Raw genomic sequence first — 8,421 nt, forward strand, 5'->3', positions numbered from 1 at the left:
ACACACACACACATATATATATATATATATATATATATATACATACACACATGCATTGGTAGTAAATATAATTGGTGTTTATTTACTATTATTTTGTAATTGAGACGGCTCAATTGCCTGTGAGTATGTGTGCGTGTGCGTCTGTGTATGTGCGTGCGTACGTAGGCATGTACGTGCGTGCGTGCTTGCGTGCATGCGTGTATGTGTATACTACTAGTATGTATGGTTCTTATAAACAAATAAAATATAAGCGTGTTACAACAGCCTAATTGGTATACATTTTATACTGGTTTATTATGCGGTCATATTTCATACGATTCCACTCGTACACAAGAATGTCTATTTATGTATCCATCTCTCTTTTACACGTTTATATGCCGTACACAGATCTATTGTCGTTGATGATTTTCATAAGGGTGATTTCGTTCAGAACGTAACACAAAGCACTGGATGTCTACGATAGATCGATCGTTATTATCGGCTCTACTTTATAACGTGGGATGCAGGAATATATAGATCCTGTACTCTACTCTATAAATAAATGGACGACATCGTCCATGTCGTTGCTTCCGCTGTGGGCGACGAGAGATTGCTAAATGTTCCTGCTCTTCTGCGTAAATGCTGTGCTGGGGGTTAAAAACTATTCACAACTATAAAGGTCATCTGGTCATACAAATTAAGCTGTCAATGGACAACCCGGCACCTCAACATGCATGCACACACATTAATTGCAGCTGGGCATGTTAATATCAGCAGGAGCTAATAATGACAAATTTGTCGTTATTAGCTCCTGATATCAGCAAGCAGGTATCATGAGTCTCGTTCGTGATAAGGACGATGCTTGTAGCTGCAGGGGAAAGCGTCGTTGTCGATGACGTCCGTGTGTTGGCACCCTAGGGCTGCATGTGCGCGCGTGAGTGCGTGCACATTTGAGTGCGTAGCATTTTTCAGTGCGACGGTGTGTACTTTTGTTGTTCGCGTGCGGTTGCATCTGTACGTAATTAGGGTATTCGTGCATGCGTTAGTGGGCGTGAGTGCGTCTGTCCGTGCGTGCGTGCGTGCGTGCGTGCGTGCGCGTTTGTGGAGGACGAGCGTATATATGGGTTTGGGTGCATGATTGTGTTTGTGCGTAGATTTTAGTGAGTTGGCATGTGCACGTGTCGCTTTGCGTGAATAACATATAATCACGAAACGCACGCTCCGTCTATCCCTCACTCTCTCTCTCTCTCTCTCTCTCTCTCTCTCTCTCTCTCTCAGCTTCCTTGGGCACGCGTTTTATGGTAGGAATAACCATAACTATAAGAATCGACGAGGTGGCACAGCTGGGCGTCTCTGATTGCTTCATTCACGCACACGTCCAGATGAACTCGCACCGTCGCTGACCGTTGCTGCCGCGGTAGCACGTCTTGCGATCAGTACGCCAGCATTTATCGTACCATAGCTTCCTGTTCCGGCGATCAAACCCCGAACGGGCCCGCTTAGTCACCACGTCCTCTGCTGAAGCATAAAGAAGAAAAAAGTGCGTACGCTGTAATCGAAACACATATTTGCAACCTGCAGAATTCGGTAACCTTGGTGATTGTACACGGATTCTCCGCATACGATGTTGCGACACATTTTTCAGATATTTCTCATATTTTAGATATAATTCATGTCTTTGCCAGATAACGTTAACAGTGTTATCATTTCAGTTATATCAGTTAGCACTATTTTTTATTCAGTTGACATATTCATTAAGCTTGACGCGTGAATATCATTTGAAGCTGCTAATATGTGGCTGCATATATTGAGAAATTAACAATCTGAATAATATTTGAAAAATGAGCTGCACATATCACGAATTTTTAGTGCAAGTGGCAGATACAGTAAAAATGACGCAGAAAAAAAGAGAAGGATGTGCGTATATCAGGAGGCGTATATGTACCTAATGAGAATGTGATGCCTGTATAGCCTGATTCACATGTTAAATAATGAGGTGTTATTATGTCATCACATGCTGGTAGTGCTTTAAGCATTATTGTGCGTAAAGATATTAAAAGAGCTCTCGCAAAAATGGTATAGGATATGATTTCTACGAGGATTTCACATATATTAAACACTTTTAGTTTGATCGTCTACAATAGTCAGGACAGTAATTGCAGCCATAACATACACGCGGGCATACCGTCGATTGGCTGCGAAGATTCTTCTACGTTCGCGATGTCGTCGGTTGACAGAGCGATATCATTTAACGATATTCGCATGGGAATCTGTGCGTCATATTCCTTGGGTTCATCTAGTGGATGCGCAATAACGTCGCTGTCAATGACCGACTGAACCGATCTACACAAACCTCTTTCGAGCAACTAAAAATCAAACGAAAATCTGAGTATATCATAACCTCCCATGCACTAAATAAGATAGTACGTAATGCGTATACCCTTGATCTAGCTACCTAAACTGATACCAGTACATCAATAAATACAGTAATAAAAATGAACTGTAATAAGCGTACAAATCGTAGGTAAGCAAATGGCAAGGATAAACAAGTAATTGAGACTGTGAGAGCGGCTATATGTATTTGTACGACTGCGAATTTATTATGAATAACGGTCAGGTAACCAGCATCGAACGACACTGAGTTTCCAACGTAAATTGATTCTGTCACAGACAATTAGATGTATAATATTTACCACGCAATAAACGATTATATAACAATGGTTTATACATTGATAATTTCCGAAATACTACAGACGATATAACTAATGGTTCAGCTGATGACAACACTCGCGTATAAATATAAATATCAAGTGATAAGTAAAAAGTATAAACGCGTGTCCCTTAAGTTTTCATCTTCTCTGCAATTCATTGTCTCATCCTATCATTTTCCTTAATTACAAGCAAGCTTATCTTTTGAATTTGCTGAAAATATGACATCGCTCATATCATCGCATAAAAATAAATGTTTACTCTCTAATTTGCTTAATTAGGAGCGTATGTATAGTCTCAACGAAAACATGAAAGGTACACTAGAAAACAGCAGTTGCAGTATTGCTCTTATATCGTAATTACCTTGTGACTCCATAAATATCTGTCGTGGCCACAATAAATTATACGATATACGGTAAAAAATACAAGAAAATGGTCATTCTATGCGTATCGCTTCCATGGTTCTTTTTACTCGATTCAACCACAGAAAAACCAGAAACCGGTAACTAATATTTAAACTTACCGTGAAAATTGTAGCCACGAGGAAGATCAGACGATAGAAGCGATCCATGGTATACCTACGAGCGTGCACGGTGTGTGAGCGCGTACTCTGTGCAGTGGCATATTTATATATATCGATGTATACGCAGACTGTTCAGCGATTCACACGTTAAACGCATCCAATCAGCGAAGATCCTCAAGTTAAGTAGCTTGTAGAGGGAGCACTTGCGAGAGAAATGCCCCCCCCCCCTACACGCACACACACGCACACTCGCACGCGCGTATACGCGTACACGAACGCACGATCACCGACACTCGCGCCTGCGCACACACCAACAAACGAACGAATACGCGGCGCGAACACACCATTACACCATGCACACACTACACACACAGCGTGCGCACGCACGCACGCACGCACGCACGCGCGACCGCCCGACCACTCGCCCGCATGCACGCCCCTATGCGCACGCGCACACGCGCGCGCACACACACACATAAAATACATATGCTTGCACACCTATGCTATGGCTTGCGCGCACGCCTATGTACGCACGCACACACGCGCGCGCACACAAACAAATAGGTACATAGACTTGCATACGTGCTCGTTCGCAGGCATGCAGGCACGCACGCACGCCTGCATTCCATTTTGCTCGTAAATCCTTAGCAAACTGTCTCCGACATAAATCTGAACAATTTGCAAAATGCGCGAATGAATTACGTGTTTTTGCGAACCTATTCCATAGCGATATTTCGAGTTAAATCAAGCATCGCGTTGACATATCGACTCAAGCTATGGTCATTGAGCGCGCTGCCTCATGGGCCGAATCCGGTAGATCATCCGCATGACAATATACAAGCATCATGCAGGGAATGATGTTCGCGTGTACCGCAGTTTATCAGTCACTATAGCCGGTATATTATGTCCCGATTTGCTATAGCGTTAGCTAATGTTTTTCTTCCTTGTGTACGGACAGGCGCGCTTCGTAGGCGCGATTTCTGCGAACATTGTATGAAATAAGTAAACGTCTAATATATCCTACTACGATCTGAGAATGCTCAATGTTTCGGAAACTCGTACGTAGGAACGTCGTTTCGTAGCCAGGTCATACCAAACAGCTAGCTACCAACTTAAAGTCTGGCACAGTATAATTATATGTAATTATATAAAAAATAAATAATATATAATATATATATATTATATATAATTATAGTATATATAATATATAATATATAAAATAATATATATATATATAAATTGCATAAGCAGGCAGTTGTTTACTGTAGAACAAGCGTTTTTTCGAGCTCCTTTATCATTTTTAAATATCTCAGGTGGACGGCGTGTTATTGTCGCGTGTGTAAGTGGTATTTACAAACTTTAATGGTAGCGAAACACTGGCAGTGAAGCTAAAACGGTATTTAATTATTACCATATGTAAATAGAAGGTTTAATGCATATTTTAATATGCTGTGACTATGAGTTGCGCAAACCTGCTGTTCAATAGCATTCAACAGACCCAGAGCCTTTATTTATTAATTTGGGAGAAGAACGATTGGAATATTAATAATATCTTTCACTATCGTTTCAGTTATCGTATCATCGCAGATCATGCATGTATTTATCGGACGCTGAAAGTCTTTGAGGTAAACAGCTAGTAGTGCACCTAGGCTCTAGCTGTGATTAGCTAGCTGTCTGAAATGTGAAAAATTGGAAAAATGTCGAAAGCACAACTTCGGCAAGAGAGAAGCACAGTCGTATGGTGACATAATAGCTCACATATGTTTATCTTCAAAATATCCGATGTCTAATAACAAAAGCGATTGTCATCACGTATGTTCTCGATCGCCTCTTATAACATAATATCAGGAGTCTATCAATATTGATAGACTCCTGATAATATAAGATTGGCACTTGTGTGAACGATCTATTACTTCTGAGTGAATTGAGTATTTCATTAGGCCTACTCAACCGTGGGCCGATTCGTCATTGCCTGTGGAACATGTAATATAGCATCTACCTTTAACAACTTTCCCCTTTGTGCTTTATTCTGTAACAACAATGTCACATTTACGGAGAATATACCGGAAGGCTGATGCATATGTTAGGCCATAGAAGCTACCCAATCCACCCCTCTCCATAAATGCACCATTTACCACAGGCAGTCACTGTCACACTTCGCTGTGTGTACAATGATATGTACAACATTTGAGCGTAATCAGTCAAAACTACAACGATGCTCCTAGCTATATTATGTTGAGGAACGCATTCTACTAATGGGTTTTCTGCCCTACGGCAGTCATTATTGTTGCTGTTTATCTGACTTGTAGTGAAGCGTATGGGAAAATATAGAGTAACATGTTTCACCCAGAAAATCTGCACTCACTTACGAAATTCATTCTTTTAACCTTAGCTCAGCGGTCCAAACCAATTTTGGTATTCATATTTAAATGGCGTATCAGTGACCAGGGTGGGAACCGAACCATAGACCTTTAATTCTGTGTGGTTAGAAGACTTTCCAAAAGTACTATCACATCAGCGTAATCATATGACACACAAACACACAAAACAATTTACCATTAAGAAACGCATTTCCAACATTTACAGATATTTACGACGCATAAATCATGTCTCTTATTCACTTCTTAATTATAATTGATGCATATCAAGAGTAGATAATAAGGTCTCCTATTATGTACTCGTGATGCATATGTAGCAGTAGTGACGTATAGTAGTGGCATATGCTCGAAATTCAAAATGACAAGAGAATGACTGTCTATGTAGATGACTTTTCGCACCCTGGAGTAAATCCAAAATATACAGAAACATCGACGAAAGAACACAGAATACTCCAAAGAGAATGCAGAACACAACATAGCAAAAACAACAATATTATTACATTATATTATATAAATATGATATTAAATGGTAATTAACATTTTATATTATTATAACATATATATTAGTTATTTATATATTGTTAATTATATTTATATTCTAAATGATAGATAAAAAGAAACTAGAAAATCTCATGCAAAGCAACTGATTCAGGAAGAATATGCCTGGGAGGAAATCCGACACGGGGTGGAATAAGCTGGAGAGGGCTGCATGACCAGAACTGATCGAGAGCGATGGAGAGAAGCCGTCGACGGTCTGTATTTGACCAGGAACGATACATGCCCAAGTAAACGGATTCATCAGGCACACGTAGAGAACAGAGATTTATCAGGGGTTCGTGGAAGAGGAAGCACCGGAGGATATAGGCCTACTACGCGTGCGCCAAAAACAGCATATGTCACTTGAGATAAGTAGGTAACATGAGATCAGGAGTCTATCAATATTGATAGACTCCTGATGAGATGAAAGCAATCGAGAGCGATGGTCGTTGTTTTTGCCATCCTGTTCTCAGCCACCCCATGCACCTATTCCACAAACCCACCATCAACACATATGCTACCCAAACACGCCCCACGTCCACACCGATCCCTCTTCACATATTCCCCACCCACAGATCTGCCACCCATATATCTCTCATCAATACATCGCCCACCCACATGTATTTAATCTCCTCTCCCCCGCCATATGACAATCCCCTTCATAAAAACATGTCATCGATTTACGATTTATGATTGTATGAGTATTGTACTTGTATGCTTCATTATTTGCCTCTCAATCAGAGCTTGCTACAGTTATACAATAATAGTAATACAAATATAAAATTCATGCAAATAGCATAGGAACATACAAACAGGTTTAGTTTAGCGCATAGCACCACCTTTATTATATATCACCACTGCTTTCATATCACGTTTTTTTCCACCACGTAGTAGGTAAAAATAATTCGAGTGACGACACGGGCATCGGGCGTTCCCCCACTCGGTCTACGCTGAGATGCGACTTAGACAAACTCGTCATCGTTTTCATGCAGCGTCGAGCGTTTTCGCAAGAGAAAAATTAATATTGCACAAAAATCGCTCTGCGGGTCGCTCTGGGTCTACACCATGGCGACGAGATCCCGCCCTGCGAGAGAGCCGTAGCAACGCACCATGCACGCAAGAATCGCACGCGGCATCATTGGAAACAGTTACGTGTGTTTGTAGGCGTGTGACTTCGTGGGATTATTTTCATATACTCCTGAAAATTAAAATGTATATATATATATATATATATATATATATGGATGATATGCGTGTGTGTGCGCGCGTTAGTGGTGTTCCACATAAATGATGAATGAGAGAGAGAGAGAGAGCGCGACAAAGAGGAAGAAAATGAGAGGGAGAGCCTGTTTCTTCACTTTTCTTTCTCTTTGCATCACTTATATCTGTCATCACGACCAACTCTCTTCCAAACGCATCTTCTAAGAACAATCTTCTCTTGCACACTGCTCCGGATGATCAAGTCTAGCCACGTAACAAGACAGATACTACGGCTGCATGCAGCATTGTGGTGGCGCAGCGTGGTGGTTGTGATTGTGGTTACGAGTAATCGAATCATAAAGACCATTTCATGTTCCTGTATTATAACATTATTATTACAGTGCATTTGCATTATATATATCTATATATATCGGCTGATTTGGATGGCACGATATTTTCCATAACTTACAGCTGACAACAACAAGCTACTTAGCAATCTTATACGGCTCGTGGTAGAGATCTTCCACCTGTCAGAACAATAATTACTTACTTAGGGTGACATGACTAGAAGGATTGAGTATCGCTATAGATTCATCCCTTCTCTCTTAGCATCATGCGATCTTCATTCAGGCAACTGGATGAAGATGTAGGATACTACATGAGCTACACGCCGAATATTCTATCCCACTAACGCATGTATAATCCTGCTATGTTGTTTAACGTTCACAAGAGTCTTAGTCAGCAGGTAGTGCATCCAATACACATATCGTGTAATTTCCCGCATCAGCTTTCTTGAAGAACGATCTTGAAAGTGCAAGCATGTTGAAGCTGTGTTATCCGGTTAACGTGAAATTTCGTGGATTTTCTTTCCTCTCATACCTAGTAATTCACAAACACATATCATAAGATAATCACGTGTTCAGCCTTATACTTCATTTCCCCGTTTTTATTGACATTTATCATTACCCGAGCTTTATATATATATATAAATAAATAAATAAATATATATATATATAAATTGCATAAGCAGGCAGTTGTTTACTGTAGAACAAGCGTTTTTTCGAGCTCCTTTATCATTTTTAAATATCTCAGGTG

The 8,421-nt window shown here is 40.4% G+C and overlaps 1 long non-coding RNA gene across 1 annotated transcript; it reads right to left on the minus strand.

Annotated features, from left to right (window-relative positions):
* Positions 1-269: 269 nt before the first annotated feature.
* Positions 270-2,347, minus strand: LOC106821376. Its single transcript, XR_001395725.1, has 2 exons — positions 2,165-2,347; positions 270-1,494 (listed from the first exon to the last, which is right to left on the minus strand). It is a non-coding gene; the product is annotated as an uncharacterized LOC106821376 (long non-coding RNA).
* Between the last annotated feature and the right edge of the window lie 6,074 nt (positions 2,348-8,421).

The sequence above is a fragment of the Priapulus caudatus genome, unplaced genomic scaffold, assembly GCF_000485595.1.
Source record: "Priapulus caudatus unplaced genomic scaffold, Priapulus_caudatus-5.0.1 Scaffold4, whole genome shotgun sequence".
Classification (NCBI taxonomy): Eukaryota; Metazoa; Priapulida; class Priapulimorpha; order Priapulimorphida; family Priapulidae; genus Priapulus; species Priapulus caudatus.